The 17,710-nt window shown below is 37.8% G+C and overlaps 1 protein-coding gene and 1 long non-coding RNA gene across 5 annotated transcripts in view; both read right to left on the bottom strand.

Annotated features, from left to right (window-relative positions):
* The window catches only part of qkia (QKI, KH domain containing, RNA binding a), a 91,008-nt gene that overhangs the window by 40,102 nt on the left and 33,196 nt on the right, over window positions 1–17,710 (bottom strand). The window lies entirely within an intron of this gene.
* On the bottom strand, window positions 975–2,084 carry LOC135760117 (uncharacterized). Its single transcript, XR_010537323.2, has 2 exons — window positions 1,520–2,084; window positions 975–1,200 (listed from the first exon to the last, which is right to left on the bottom strand). It is a non-coding gene; the product is annotated as an uncharacterized lncRNA (long non-coding RNA).

The following is a 17,710-nucleotide window of genomic DNA, read 5'->3' as shown; positions in this document are numbered from 1 at the left end:
TGCACTATCGGGCCTCTGCGAGCCAGGGCTTCAAACGGGCCTCGCGGAGCCAATAGCCTCAGACCTCCAGCTGTGTAGCCAAAATCACAACGCGTTTGCATTGTCAAGCCAATAGCGCCGCAGCGCTTCAGAAAACCCGCCCTTAATACGCCTACCTGGATGTAACGTCACACAACTCCGCCTGTTTTACCGTGAGGAAGTTACTTCAATCTGACAGGAGACGGGAGTGAGATCGCATCATCATACAACAAACATAAAGAACATAACTGAGGCGGCTGTTTGCACGGTGAAAGCCAAGATGAGAAGATAGAGATGTTTGCTCCATCCGCGGTGTTACTCTTGAAGTTTATGTTGGCTGCACACAAGCGATCTCACGACGAGACAATATCAGATCAATAAGCAATAGTAAACTTTATGAAGTAGGATAATTACAAATAAAGCGTTCATCTACCTAATGTTCCATTAAACTATATACACAATATTTTAAAGAATATCACGAGTCATAGTTTTACATTTATATAAAGTAATCTTATTTTAAAATATGCACGTGTGTCTAAATATGTAACGTTAAGTTTGTAATTATAGTTCTATGGCGATGTAAACATACTTACACATTATAAGAGGTGTGATATCTTTAATCATGAAAACGTTAATAGTTGAGCATCACATGAAACACAAGGTAACTGTCTAATAGCTATTTCAATAATGTGTCAATTAATAAATACTTTTGTCTATAAAGAACTGCCTCGAATAGCTGAATAGGACTGAAAATCACTTTACTTGCATCTCAAAACGTTTGAGAAATCATTAGAAAATGTAAGAATCAACTCTGAATATACACAAGTATTTAAAAAGCTATTACAGTGGTTAAGTTAATGATGGTTATATTTACCATTTTGTTGCATACCGTTTCTGTGTTTCAGATGTGATCCTTATTAAGCGAACATTTTCAATAAACTGACAAGCAGCCGTAGTAATAATAGCGCGGTACTTTATTTACATATGAAGTTTATATCAGTGCACAAACAGGTGTATTTAAAGACATCTCCTCCGGACGGATTTTAAGATCCATGGCTCCTGTCGTCTCATCATCATCATCTTCGTTTCATCTCCTGCTCTTGCATTTGTTGCTGTGTCATCTCTCATATACTAAATAAAAACTCCTGGATGACAAACTGAAAGCTTTACGTTGGCATTTTTCTGTAAAACGGACACAAAAGAAAGCAGCACATCATGTGATGTTTTGTATAAAGGGTTTGTAAATACACATACAGTATACCGACATATAAAGTTTGCTACATTCATATAAGAGTCAAATTAATCTCCAAAATGCCAGAAAGCATGGCTATGACTAATATAATAAAACCATACTTTTTCTAAGGGCTGACTAAAAAATTCAACAGAGATGACAATATAACACAAAAAACACAATAAACACCCATGTAAAACACTAATGCAATCATTATTTGTATCGTATTTTAAGTGTTTTGTATGCAAACGTTATGTAGCATTAACTCACCGACTGTAGATACCATCGTGACTCGAGTGATCGCTTCTTTAATACATGGACGATGAAATGATGATCCAACACACATCCTTAATTTCTCAGCACTGTTGCACTTTAAACACTTTGTTCTGTGCCCGAAACTTTATAAACTTCTCCCGAACCGGTAGCGGTGTGCGCCGGATCCTTAGCATGGCGAGTTCGGCGTCGTAACGCGTCTTTTGTTTTTTACATATGCAGATCATTTTCTTCAGTCCGAAGTACAAACATAGCAGGCATCTTCCGTTAAACAGTAAATTACTGGTGATCCCGATTATTTTTAAAGTTTTATATCTGCAGACAGATGGATGCGCATCTTGCCAGAGACTCAGATAAACTCCGCCTTTGACCTTTACCACTCCTCTAGCCCGGAGAAGCCCGCTCTGGCCCAAGGAATTCGGCGGGCCAGAAAAGCCGGGCCTTAAGCCCCAACGAAGCACCAGTGAAGCACGATCATGCCCCGGAAGTGACAATGCAAACGCCACAGGCCTCGGCAGGCACTGGCACGCCCGCTTGAAGCCCGATAGTGCAAACACGGCTATTTACTTTCATAATCCTCCCAGCTGTAGCCCGCCTCTGAGAGCACATATCCAAGTAAAATGCTAAAAACAATCCTCCACTCCTTTTTATATCAGTTCATTTCTCTGAACCCGGGTAAAGGGAGGGAGAGAGAGAACGCCAATGGGATATTGGTCAGTTTAAAGCTTGCCTCGATGCAATACACAAACATCATCAAAACTTCATCCATCGCTCTCTTTTCAGGAGCACACCTGCTCGATCGCTCTCTCTGTGAGAGATGAGAGAGGATTCTCCTCTGTATGCGTGTTGATGTTGATTGGACATGGCAGAGAGCAGTGGCCTGATGCGATGGGGGAAATTGCTCACTTTGAATACTGGAACCAGACAGTAATTACAGCCTGAGGAGACACTACCATTTCACTTCCTGTAAAGAAAGGGATGCGCGAGAAAAATGATACGAGAGGGAGAGAATCAGAGAGCAATCCTGCCGTTTTTAAATGGATGAATAAGAGAAATGTCTTCTCTGTAATGTGGGACACAGGTGGTCTTTGTCTTTGCGAGAAACCCTCGACCACAAACGTTGGAAAATTCCACACAGCCACCACGTAAACGTCAGCCACATGAAAACAAAGCTTTGGGTGCGTGTTAAACACACAGACCACATATGAGCTCATTATAGGATCTCACCCATATGGCAAATGTAATAAAATTAAGATGCACACCAGACGGACAAAAACCAGAAATAAAAATATCATTAACATTCATAATAACATTTGACAATCAACCTGTGCATTAGGAGGGATAGTTTTTTATTGCCGTTTACTTCGCTCACATCATTCTAGCCAGTTTTTTAACTCTTTCACCGCCAGCGTTTTTAAAAAAAGTTGCCAGCCAGCGCCAGCGTTTTTCATGATTTTCACCAAAGTTTAATGCCTTCCAGAAAATGCTCTTCTTTAAATATATAAACATACAATATACCAAATGAAAGAACAGACCCTCTGCTTTCAAACAAAAAAAAACCGTTTCATCCTACCTTTAGTGGTTCTTTTGCAATCAGCTTTTGAATATGGGTAGGTTTCTGCAAAAACACCACATTTTGAGCAAAAAGCAGAGATAATTCCATCTTTGTGACAGACTTTTCATAGAGATCACATTCAGAGCGATCTTTAAAACAGACACGGACATGCAGCCGCTTGCCATAGGGCAATACTTCCGGGTTTAAAAAGTTGCGGAAGGGCGCCACCTGGTGGATAATAGCGGTATTGCGGAAAGACGGAAAATCTCGTCATTGGTGGGGGAAGCGTTTTCTCTTAATTGACGAGATATCTCGTCAATGGCGGGGAAAGAGTTAATTACTTTTAGTGCTGTGACAGATCGCAGTTGATCCATGATTCACGACCCACGGTTCGGCTCGCATGCGATTCGTGGATAAATACGCAAATTAAAATGGGGAAAGTTTATAATTTGCACACGTTTCAAAAGCTTGTGATTTAAAACAATTTAAATGCAAAAGGTGATAAAGTGAACAGTTTTCTGTACGCACAGACGCACATGTGGCTGAATGTGTCCGGTGCAGCTCCAGTCATACGTGATCATCCCTATGTCCTTCGAAGATCAAAACGCTTGATATGTAAACCTTAGAGAGAGTTGCGCTGCTATGTCTCATACTGTAGTCGATTAAAATACATTTAATAAATAGAGAGCAATGAAAAACAACAGAACGTTTTCTTGTGGAGTGTTTGCAACTCGCCCTCCGTCTCGTTGTGCACCCATTTAAGTGCACTCAAAAGTGCATACACGGAGAGACGCGTTTCAAAAAGCAAGCGAACTTCTTGACAAAGGCAAATACAAACAAAATGATCTCCACAGCATTTTTTTCTAATAAAAATATTTGTTTATGTCTTAAGTATATGTATAGATTAGGCAGAAACCAGTCCGTGCCCATCTTAAAGAGACAGTAACCTCAACTAACCCACTTAAGTCTGTGTCATTAATGTTATTCAAACATCCCAAGACAAAGAGAAAAATCACTTCTGTAGCTCTAAAAAAAATAATAAATATATTTAATTCATACAGTAAAGATTTCTGTACCTAATGCTAATTTTAGACATTACTTAATGTGCAACTTTTTTCTTTTTAAAATGTTTGTAAATTCTTAATTGTTTTTTAGATTTTTCCCACCCATTTATCGGCTGATCCGAAAAATTATCCGATCCGTGTCTCAAAAACTGTACTTTATTATTATCCCTCTTTATTCTGCCTTAGGACAACTTTGTTTTTGGTGGGGAACATGTGCAACAGGAGAGTTCAAGTACTGACACCCTGTTGGTGGAAAATAGGTTGTTAAAAGGTCTTGTTTATCAATCTTATTTATTCATAAATATAAATAAAACAATGCTCAGAAATCACCCTGGTGCTCTGAATAAATAGACAAATAAAAATGGGTTGAAAATCAATATTTGTGCTGTGGTTGTCACGTCACTCCGATCATGGTCATATATCTGCTTAACTGAAAATCCATAAGCCCTGTACGGGGCGCATGTGCGTGTATATGTGAAAGTGCGGGTGTTAAACTGTAGGGATGTACAACAGGAAAAACCTAAATGCGAGCAAGCCGAGAGTTGAGCAGTTCAGGGACGCAGCCAAGAGACCTGACAGAGACAAATGAGCAATAACGCAACATTATACCTCCTGCCAGCCCCCTTCTTGCTCTTTCTCATCCAATCACAATCACTCCACCCCGCATTTAAGGTCACGACCCTTTACTGCTGAACATTTACACCTATCAGAACTGGCAGCACTTTAAATGCACGTCTGTGCCAATGAAGAGGAAAGAAAAAGTTGAGACTATCAAAGAGGCTGTCATCAGGGACAAGAAAAGATTGACGTGAAACATTAAGTAAGGAAGGATAGAGGTCAAACTGCCACTTTAATTTAATGACGTGGAAAGGTCAGAGTTCAAAAGCTTTGGTCTAGAAGATCAAACGCATTTAGAGTAAAACATCTCCGTTGCACACTTCACCATCAGCTGTGTCATATCTTGTCTGGGGTCTTAGTTTCTAAATAAGGAAATGTCTGCAGATAGGCTACAATTCTGATGATCTTAACATCTTCACAGCCAATCAGAACACAGACAGTCAGCATTTACACCAATCAGACTGCAGCTGTCAGCATTTATTTAAATCAAACCTATACAAACCCAAAAAACAAAGGGTCAAAAGATCAAACTACACAAAGCACTGAATAAGCTTGCATGCATTTTCTTAAATGAGTGGTCAGCATTAAACCCAAATCTAATTTATAGCATCAGAGATGTAGCGCTGATGCTAACCGCACACACACACAAAGTTAGAGGCACTACATTAATATTAAATGGCTTTTTGTGTACCCGCGTTATCCACTGAGGGCACAGAGAGAAAGCCAATACGTGTTAAAGCTTGAATGTGCAATATTCATGCCACCAGCAGCAACAGCGTTTCCAAAAAGGGTTCCTCAACTCTCTGGCATTGTTTGCAAAACTCCTTAATATCATGGCATAAACTCGCACCCATTGGCTAAAAGTGAGCATAGCTGTCTGTGCATGTAAAATGAGAAAGAATAAAACATCACTGTTTGAAGACTTCCTCATATGGTTTCGGAGAACCTTTCTGCATGAAATGATTTGCTGAGCAAGGTTCCAGCTGAAATTGGGGGAAAAGGTAATCCAGTGATCTGGAAGAGGAAATCTGTGGAAATGCATCCAACTGCAGCCTCCCAAAGGAGTGATATGACACACACACATAGCAAAATAATCAGCTTGCCACAGTGTAAGCACATCTGTCACTGGAGTTGTGAAAAACAGCGTCAGAAATCTCTCCCTCTCTCTCCACAGATCACCTCTGTATTTTGTCCTCTGTATTTTTCAGACTGTTCTGTAAACAAGTGTCAGCACACAAACATCACCTCTGCAGCTTTCTGACTTCACCATTCAGAACCTCATTTTCTACCTTGGTCACCCTTATAAAACTCTTCCTGTCTGGTTCACTCTCACTTTTTTATTTCTCTCTCTATTGATCACATTTAGATCAATCCCTGGAAGGATAGACAGTAGGGCAATTAAAGAAAAGCTTTAAATTCACAATTGGGTGATTCTCGAGAAATTAGACTTATGAGGTGTCATGAAACATTTTGATAAAGTAAATGCAAAGTAAGAGTATCAAAATAAGAAGCATACAATTTCAAACATCTCTTCATGTCCTATTTTGCACATGATTTAACATCATACAAAGCAACTTTGATGATTTTTCCACATTTAAGGGGAAAATTGTCATTACCGCAACGTGTCCATGACTGGATTTGGGTGCTTTGACATGGAAATATTTATAATTAAAAAAATCTAAAAAAAATAAAAAGCTTCAGTGCATGTTATACTATAAACATTCAAAGTAAAGAAACATGTGGTATTTGGTAATCATTGGTAAATGTAGAGACAATAATAAGGAATATAAATGTGTCCAAGACCAATTTGATCATCCTCCGCAACAATTTTCAATCATTGTTTAAACCCTCGAGGAACAAACATTTAAAAAAAAATTGTTGGAAGGGACATAATTGACTGTGACACTCAAGATGGCTACCAGGTAAGCAGTTCTTATTTTTTCTCCAGATAAAAGTTGAAATTTTGTTTGACAACTTTTTAGTTCTCATTTCCGAAACATGAGTTTGTAAATGCATATATTTTATGTAATATCATGTTGCGGTAATAATACTTTTTGATAATGATAATCTACAGAAGTTAATAATTATTTAGGAAATATATTTTTTAATCCTTTAAAAATAATGGTTATAGTAAGTTCAGACCTTAATCTTATACGTGCAAAAAAATGTCTTCATGGGCTTTTAAAAAATTCTGATTCTGGACACCTTCTAAATCTGGATTTCATGAGACTCACCCAATTGTGTTTTGTCTATGTGGCAACTGCCCGGTTTTCATTATTAATTTAGCACAAAATGAATCACAAGTTTTATTCATATCAATTAATTAATCTATATACTATAAACTGGAGAGAGTGACACAAAGAAAGAAAAAGAGAGAGAGAGATAGAAACAGAGAGAGCGAGAGAGCGTGAGAGACTATTGAGTGCCCTTGCTAATTACTAATTAACCTGTGATAGGCAAGCGTGTGGTGTGAATGTGAACCAGTTTAATCTTTCTGGATGGCTGATGATCTCAGTATGAATAACAATCGAAAACCGGTTCTAGTTTAAAACCAGATCCTTTCATGAAAATAAAATATCAGAACCAGATGTCGCATTCTTTTCTTAATGTGGATGGAACAACGTACCGAAATACTTTTCCACGGTTTCCTGCCCCGCTATTATGCCACACCACTTTACTGCTACTGAATCTAGAGCGGCCCTGCAAACCAAATAATGATTTGGCTGAATTGTGAGCTTGCAGCCTGAATTGAATGCAATGAAAAAGAAAACCTGAGTGCTACAAAATAACACAAAATAAATAGACAATTGCATTTGTTCTCGCTGGCTGCACACAACAACAGCAGCAACCGATGAAAAGCTACCAATGTGGTCTGAATCGTGAACGGATAAGTCGATGAATGGTTCTTTTTGGTAAATTGCAAATCAGTGTTGACACAATTCACAGCCACGCATTTAAAAAAATAAAAAATAAAGACGGTCACACTTCAATGGACATTTTAAATGACCTAATCTAAAAGTACATAAGATAAAAGTTGCTTAATAAAAGCTTAGATAGCAAGTCCAAATTAGAGCCGTATGCCACACTCCTCACTTTGTGTGTATGTATGCGTGTGTGTGTGTTATAATTTGGAGGGCAGAAAATCCAATCTGAAACATTATGACACGAGTCCTTTGAGAGCAAAGTAATTACTCTCTCTAAAGAGAATGAGAGATGGATGGATGAATGGGAAAGAGAGAGAGAAGCAGGCTGTTATCCTTAATATAAATCATCTTTTTTCATCTAGTTACCTCTCTTTCCTTCTTGTTTAATCCTTTCTAAACACCAGGAGCAAAATCAATCTTTGTAAGCTCCCAGCATTTAGTCCTGACACACCATAACAAAATATAAACAAACAAAAGCCGAAGCGGTGTGGTAAACAGGCGGTTTAACAGATGACTAGTGTTACTGTAAGACAACAGTTCCATTTACGTTTAATCATTTAACAGACGCTTTTATCCTAAACGACTTACGAATGGGAAAAAGCACCGGCAATTTATCACGCAAGAGCAAACAATATTAGCGCTCTCCCATTACCGTATTTCAAGAGTAAACCAGAGAAGATGGATTGCAGTTTTATTGTTGTCCTTTATTTATGGTTATGGATTAAGTGCTTGCTGAAGAGGTTCTCAGACATTTCTTGAAGGTTGTGATGTCTCAGCAGATCGTGAAGAATCAAATGAGAGGAATTAGACAAAATGCGAGAGAGAGTGGGATGGGCAAAAAGCACGCCGAGCAGATCCCGACTCAAGACAAATGAGAGAATGAACCTACGTCACTCGGCCTTTCTCTAAGAGCCAAATGCAATTTGTGTTTGAATTAACACAAGCATGCTAAACAGGGCAAGGAAAACAGCGAGTAATCTCTCTGTTTCTGAGTCAGCCCTCTGCAATAGACACACACATGCATCTCGCATGCATCCCTGAAGATGCTGTTGGCTTCCCGTCTACCTGCCAAAACTGTCTGAAGAGGGATCCAATTACAGTTTCTAAAATGTATTAGCCACACAAACAACGGCTACGTTTGAAAGCCTATGCTGATTACCTAGACAGATTTTTTGTGCATACAGGCATTAAATGTTATGAAAGCATACATTTCTCACAACAAAAACAGGTGTGTTAATATTACAGCTTAAACAGGGTTTATACAGAAATCCTTAAGTTAAATTTACTACTTTTTACTACCTTTTTTACTACCTTCAGAATATTTTTTAAAACCATCACGACACTGAATTGCAAGTGTTAATCAGCGACCTTTCTATTATTTACACAGATTTTGACATATATAACATACAAAAAAAGAATTAAAGTGAAAAAATTCTTCTGACTGAAATATTTTTCAGGCCAAGTCATATTCCTTTACCTAACACTTTATGTAGGCGAGACCAATAGCATTTTAAGGGGAGATTTTTTTGCCATAAATTCCACATTGAAGTCTCATGTGGCATATAGGTAGCTGTAGTTTGCAGGACATTTCAGATTAAGGCGAAACAGCTAAATAACTCACTATATAAAAAGAAAACATGAATATCACCACCTTTAATGATTGTTTTATTAATTATTTATTAATTGTAAATGTATTTATTTTAGCATTTACTAATAATTTTTTAATCAAAGTTGAAACTGTTAACATTAGTGAATGCACCATGAACCACCGTCAATTACTGTAATGACATAAACAAGAATTAATTAATGATTATATACTCTATATTATTCATTGTTTGTTTGTTTGTTATATAATGCATTTACTAATGTGAACAAATACAACTTTTTAATATCATATTATTCAGTAAACATAAACAAATAATCCAGGGTCTGTTCTGTTCACACAACAGTTTACAGTCACAGCTCTAATACAGTAACGTTATGTATGAATATAAACCCTGAACGAGTAACTTGAGTCAAACTCGTGTAGAATTCGCACAGGATGTCTGTAACCATCGTGACAGTTGTTAATTGAATGACTGTACATTTATCAACAAAATATTATGTTACAATAGAGGCAGCGCTGATCTGCTAGTTTATGCGCAATGTTTCTGCTGTTTACTTTCTCCTAGGACCTAAATGGTCGTGTTTATATGAGGATATTTGCAAAGACGGGATTTTTGAGGCATATGTGTTATTTAAGGCCAATAAAGCGGCAAAAATACGTACAACACAAGCTCAATGAGAAACGAATGCGCGCCTAGCCTGCTCCTCTGACACAGAAACAGCGGACGCACTGTTGTTTGTGTTTGAATGGCTTAAAATCACTTGTTTTTAAACGGTTGTGCTTAAATATATGTACAAATGTTACGTTTTTGTGACCACACGTAAATGCAACTGCAAGAACCGACAGGTGGATGACATCAAAGTCCCGCGAGAGCATTTCGGAAGCAGTCTCCTCTTATGATTCCTCGTCAATCGCTCTCACAGGATTTGGATGTCATCTGCCTCTTGGTTCTTGTGGATCCACATGAAGTTTACCCACGAGTTAAACAAACCCGTTGTACCAGCCACTGGCTATCAGCATAGCATGTAAAAGCGTGCCGCGGATGATCAGTAACGTGAGAAATCATTTACCCCCAAAATACAGGACCCCTTACACGTTAGTCATACTGTGCAAAGACACGCAATTACCTGTTTGGTTTTCTTATCCCACGAACTGAAAGGCTTGCCAATCTTCATTATTTCGCTAAGCCAAGTCAATCGTCTTTTACACCTTTATCGATCTTCAAAACATCGGAGCCTTCCTGCATTATAAGTTTGACCATGCTAGCTGAAAAAGTTTTACCTCAGCTTAACGTGATACAGTCAGAAAACCCGGAGTGGATCCGGTCCGTAGTGATTACAGAACGCTTACAGCGGAGAGAGGAACGTGATTTGGCTCCACTTCAGGCTTTGATCACATCCCAGAGATGAAAGATCTTTGATTATTTGCCCAGATATGCAGGTGATTTGAACTAATTTCCAGGCATCATAACATTACAAAAGGCAATCGAAAATTTACTACCTCGTCAGATGACGCTTACTACCTTTTACTACTTTTTACTGGCCTTAATTTGGCATAATTTAATTTACTACCTTTTACTACTTTTTACAACCCCGCGGAAACCCTGTTAAAGTGCACATATTTCATTGCTAAAACAACGTTATTTTGTGTATTTGGTATAAAACAATGTGTTTGCGTAGTTAATGGTTCAAAAAACACATTTTCCACATACGTACATTTTTGTATTCCCAGATTTCACGCTCTTCCTGAAACGCACGGATTTGAAAAGCTCTGTATCCCTGAGTGGCCTGCTAATCTATACATTGTGATTGGCCTAAATACCTCTGAAAAATGCGGGAAATGTGACGCTCCTTACAATGTTTAAAAGACTATCACAATGCAATGCTAACAGGAGTTAACTTACAGCACAAAGCGGGAGGAATTATGATAATGTCGGTCTTGTCTACATCACCAATCCCAGGAAGTAAACTGTTGCCTACAATCCGTGTGTTTGTTGTAGTCCAAGAAAAGAGATTTACGTTGGAGACGATAACTCGTTTACTTTGGGGTTTGTACCTTTTGCATATTGTTAACATGTACTAACACACACTTACACACCAAAGGAAATGTAAAAACGTGAAATGTAAAAACATAAATCGGACAATAGGTGCCCTTTAATATTCGCTAATGACTACAAAAGCCAAGTAAGGAACCAGCTAAAGGTTTTATGATTTATCAGTTTATTCTGTTTACTACTTAAGAACAACCAGTCGACTTGTGATAAGTATTTTTTACGCATACGCGAGTGCACATGCCTTTCAAAGCACAGTTAATTTGATGCATACACATGCGCTGATGTTTAATGCATATGCATTGCGACAAACTGCAATACCTCTCATGGCCCTGAAAACTACATACTACTGTATGTGTATGCAAAAGTGCAATGGTGCACGTATAGCACGCATGCACTCTTCTGTGCACACTTCTTATTAAAATTGCATCATGCGCACCTATAAAAAAATAAAAAAAGGACTACACTTTTGCCTTTACAGGTAACCCAGACTAGCCAATGTATAGATTTCCACTGATCTCTACCAGGTAGGCAGCTTACAACGTTTTAAAGCACAAAAGCCCCAAATTGCGATAATAGCACCGTTCCTTTTGCGACAATTATAGAAAAAAGCTGTGGAACACTCCCATGGAGTTCTGCAGGACAACCGACATTAAAAATGTTATGAAAAAGCATCGTAAAAATAAAAATTTTTAAACGGCACATCTGAGATGGCACACACACCAGAGCAAGAAAACATTTGCATGCACAAATGGCAATTAAAAGTGAACGTCAGGGAAATGAAATAGTGTCTTTAGAAAGCCTGAGAAAATGGTAAGCGCTGACTAGGGGACCATGTGTGCAGCGGGCGGTGGAGACTCCGATGAATCAGTAGGCCTTTCAGAAATGGTTGAAAGTCATTTGCGAGGCTAAATTAAAGTCCTCTGGCTTCAAAAGCCCCAGTAATAACCTGCAAATTAAAACTGGAGGCTTCGGTCTGATCTTTAAGTTAGCAATCCTCAATATACCCTCGCATAAATAAAAACAGAACGCAGCTTTCCATCCCCCAACAAGCCCACCCTGCTCTCTCATATGCAGGGTAATGCTGTCTGACAGGGCAGAAAATCACGATGAAAACCTTCAATAACATTCCCAGCACTAGACAGAAGACCCATCCACCCTCAGCTCAAGGATGACTCTATTAATAGCTTGTTGCTTCAATGAGCTGATTGCAGCCAAACAGAAGCGTCGCAGACATTAAGCGAGAAACGCTGAAAGAAAACCTGACCAGTCACATCAAGAAAATTCAGATTTTTGTATTTGCACAATTTTACATTTGCTGATAATAAACAAAATATGCTAAGACAAGTGGGTCTGCATACAAACGCACTTTGTACAGGTGTTTGTAAGGCACACAAATGAAATTACATAACCAGGCCAGCTAAATAAAATCAATAAAACAAAACCCCAAGGCCACAGAGATTAAACTGAAGATATGTATCTTGTTTTTGAACACAAAGAGCAACATGGGGCTGTGTTGTATATGGAGTTTTGGTAGTATTTTTAGGAGGAAACCCTTTGAATTATTTTGATCATATGCCATTTAAAGGGGACATATCATGAAAGTCTGACTTTTTCCATGTTTAAGTGCTATAATTGGGTCCCCGGTGCTTCTATCAACCTAGAAAATGTGAAAGATCAACCCAGTTACTTAGTTTTGGTAAACCATTCTCTGCAAGCATGTGAAAAATATTGAAATTTGGCTCCCCTAGTGATGTCAGAAGGGGTTAATAGTGCACCTTCAAAATGCATTTACTACGAACAAATACAACCTTTTTGTGTTACAGAAATTTGTATTTCATATTATTCAGTACGTTACACAAACAAATAATTCAGGGTTTGTTCTGTTTCCAGTCATAGCTCTAATACAGTATGAATATAAACTCTGAACGAGCATCTCGAATCAAACTCGTGTACAATTCTACCTACAAATCTTATTAAAGATAGAAGAGTGATTAGTTAAGATCAGTGAGAGATTTTATCTCACTGCTCTTTTATTAACACGAGTGACAGACAGGAGCTAAATTAGGTTACTTCCCCTTTAAGACCAAAGTCCGGTTCTAATACTGTTACACATGCGTTTTCTCTTTTAACCGTTTACTTTCTCTTAAGATCTTAATGGTCGTGTTTATGTAGCCTGGTCCAACCAGACTCTCGTACATTCATTTCATTTGTACAGAGAGTCTGGCCACGCTCCATTGGAAAGCGTTACTTCCGTTAAGGAGGGTCCATTGTTGAGGTTTAAAACTATTGGATCTGCCCAGAGTCACTCAGGATCTGCCAAAGCCAATCGCTAACGTGAGGTCGTGACGTATATCATGCACCGAAACCGTCCGGAAACAACAAGTCAGAATAATCAGACAAACAAAACTTAGCAAACCTGGTTCTTGCTCTGGCTTTAACTTCTGTATATTTGGCAGTTTTGCAACAACGGACCGAATAGCTTTTCTCCCGTCTTTCTCCGCTGCCATTACTGAACTACAACTCAAACTGACGCGCGACCTCAACGTCATCGTTCTTAGCCACCCCCATCTGTTTGCTGATTGGTCCTGCAGATTTTTGCAGGAGAAAACGAAACTCTATAGAGAAATCCCAGACGTACTGCTGAAGGGAAATGAAAATTAAGCGGAAGCACGTAGGAGGGCGGAGCCAGGCTAGTGTTTATGAGGATACTTGCAAAAAATTTGAATTTTGATGCATATGTGTATTTAAGGGTAATACAGCTGCAAAAATACTCACAAGCTCAATGAGAAGCGAATGCGCGGTTTGGACGGTCATCTTAAACAGAAACCGTGCGCGCATATAGAACAGTTGTTTGTTTTTCAACGGCTTGAAATCACTTAATTTAAAACTGTGGTGCTTAAATACATGTACAAATGTTAATCTTTTGTGACCACGTGCACAGCAACGTGATATGGGCACGTAACCTCGAATGAGAAAATACTACAAGTTAAGTGTGTGCGCTCAATCTGCACAGACTGCTTAAACTTCAACTCCGACTCACTGAGGTTCTGTTAGCACCGTTTATATTTTTAAACTATGCTAGATGAAGTTAAAACAGACACACAAATATTAAGCAAAAAATTTGACTACCAAGTCAAAATGCGTTTTACTACCTTTCAAGGGCCTTAATTTTGGTAGATTCTTACTACTACCACCTTTTACTACCGCGCAGACACACTGTATAAAGTGGAAATTTTAACATGGTATAGTAAAAATTCTATATGTTATAATGGGCTAAAACTTCACATACATACTTTGGGGAAAAAACAAACATTTATTTTACAACTTAAAGTCTTGTGAAAGGTCCCTTTTAAATAAAAGTGATTGTGATCTTTCACACGAGGCGTTGTAAATATTTATTTTTCTTTAATGATATATGTGACCCTGGACCAAAATAGCAGTCATAAGCCTAAATGTGGAAATTGAGATTAAATATTAATAAAGAAGCTTCCCATTGATGTATGGTTTGTTAGAAAAGGACAACGTTTGTCCGAGATACAAGTATTTGAAAATCTGGAATCTGAGGGTGCAAAAAAATATTGAAAAAAATTCACTTTTATAGTTGTCCAAGTCCTTAGCACTGAATACATTCATTTATTTATACATTTATGGAAGGAAATGTACAAAATATCTCCATGGAACATAATTCTATACATTGATTTTTACCATAAAAGAAAAATCTATAGTTTTGACCCATACAATGTATTTTTGGTTATTGCTACACATATACCCGTGAGTGTGTTTTTGGTCCAGGGTCCAATATGATATGCATTTTGGTCAGCATCACCCAGCCTTACAACATTACAGCAGAAAGTAGCTCAGAAACGAAAAGTGATTTAATAAGATTTTGTCCAAAAGATGAGCTAAACAGTCACTCCATTTCCAGAACTCGGGAGACGGAGACGATACGGTGTTTAAAAATGAACAGGGTAACTACTTTAGTGTGTTCAAAGGTCAATACAGACTTTTAATAAAACGTTAGATGATTTGATTTGCCCGCTGATGCATGCACAAGCACAAACACGACTTGATAAGGGAATGTGAACAGGGTCACGCTGACAAGACAAGTTATTTTTATGAAATTGACATTCTGTTTCGAAGACAAACTAATATCCTGCATGTGTGTTTTAGAAGAGATGGAGAGGGTCAAAGATGAGTATGAGATAAAATATATTGAGTGCATAGTGACTTTGCAGCTGAAGATATGGAAAAACAATTGCAGACACTCAGACACACACGTGACAAGGAAAGGATTGGTTTATTTAGCCATTTTCAAAGCAAAAAGCAGAAGCGGACGTTTAGTCTGGAACGAGGAGTCTGGCCTTGGTTGATGAGCCCATATGTGCCGTTTTTTACCTCACCCGTTAAGTTTTTTTTTTAAACAAAATATCTCTGTCCTTCATTAGACTTTAATGAACCTTCCCACAGTGCCAATATAAACCTAAATAAAGCTAAATATATAAAACAAATACTTAAGTTACTACTTAAACCGCAAGTCGACCAGGATTAAAACATCACAATGTTAAATATACAGTGACTTTGCATAACACAAAACTTATAAAACTCCTCTCATCCGAAGACAACCAAAAAAACTTAAATGCCAACAGGTCTTGAAAGCAAATCATGCTAATTGGATGACCGAGAAACCCTCCTATCTTAAAGAGGCAATCAAAAGAGATCCTAAGAACAAAGTAAATGTTGTAAGAGCAGCGACGCTTCAATGGTTTCCTTTTTTAAAAGCACACTTTTAGAAGCTACAATTATGCAGCCTTTCCCCACACGTCTAAAACATTAAGCATGAGATAGGCATGCATGTTTCGAGATGGTGACTTATGCCAACCACCAGGGGGATGAATAATGAGACATGACTTGCAGAAAACTTGGTGATAAAGATGCAGACTTCATGGGTCAGCTGGGGATTGTGTAAACACTTATGTATGTGTTCATCATGCTTGCAGTCACTTAGTATTTTCCATGGCGTGGTGGGGATGTGGTTTTCACACTATACAGGTCGGCCATGTTTTCGAGTAGCGGTTACTGCTATTTTGGGGCAGAGGGTCACTTAAACACACTTCTCACACACACACAGCAATAAATAAAACTGAACAACAGGACACTACAGGAGAAAGCGTCCCTTTACAGTCAGTTAACTAATAAAATAAATGCACCAGTATGTGGGTGTATCCCACTGTATAAAAATGTCAATCCCAACTATCAGTTACCAGGAGTTGCTGATGTGTTTCAAAATGGTGTTATGTTTAAGTAACAAGACAGTCATTAAAATAATATAAGGTTGGATTTGGTGACTTACACACCCAACTCAAAAAACACAAGATGAAGAAATTAACTTCCATGCCTCCAAAACACGCTTCGCTCGATATCTTAACCAAAACACAATCAAAATGTTTCACAAATTAACAGGAGATCATCTTCTGACAATAAGGTAAAAGACCAAAAGCACAGATTGCTCGGCCCTGTATAAATATCTAAAGTAGCTGTGTTACAATTAACCCTGTGTTAGTTTGTGCCCCGCTCACCCCTATAAAAAAAAAAAAAAAAAAAAAAAAAAAAATCAGCAGTATACCAGCTCCTACAGAACTGAACAAACTTCCCTGTAACGTTTAATATATAACTAATATATAACTAATAACTCTGACTGCACAATCCGAATTATTATAAAAGCTCATTGTTAAATTAAAATATATCCATATACTAGGGATGCATAACAAATAATCACGATTAATGTATAGACGGTTTCAGCAGTAACAACATAAACAAGCGGCTGTCGTGGTCCGCACGTAACTTCCGGTAAACTCCGCTAAGAATAAATAATAACAAAGTTCTTTAAACGTAGTTTATTTATAGAACAAGCAAAAAAACAACACATAGATTACCTAGGAAACCAGAACATTTGTTATTTTCGACGAGGCATTTGTTCAAGAGATCCGTTTAGCAACTAGTCAGACCATTAAAAAAACGAAACCGGAAGTCAAGTTCGGATCCAGACGCTTATTGTATCAGCGCATGTGTGTCCAATGAAAAAGTCTATAGCAGAATAAAAGTTTTTGTTTACATCATATGCGTGTGTGAACTGTGTATAATAACTTTGTACGCACACACATGCATGTATATATTTAAGAAATTTTTATATAATGTGTATATACATTTGTATATTTCTGTATAATTTTATTATATATAAATACTTAATATATAAATATATATTTTTCTTGAAATTATACATACAAGTGTGCATATTTATATATAATTATTATACACAGTTCACACTTTTATTCTGCTATAGATTAATCATGATTAATCGTTATGCATCC

This window comes from Paramisgurnus dabryanus, chromosome 17, assembly GCF_030506205.2.
Source record: "Paramisgurnus dabryanus chromosome 17, PD_genome_1.1, whole genome shotgun sequence".
NCBI lineage: Eukaryota > Metazoa > Chordata > Actinopteri > Cypriniformes > Cobitidae > Paramisgurnus > Paramisgurnus dabryanus.
Note: the sequence above shows the minus strand (reverse complement) of the source record. Positions and strands in the feature narration are given on the sequence as shown.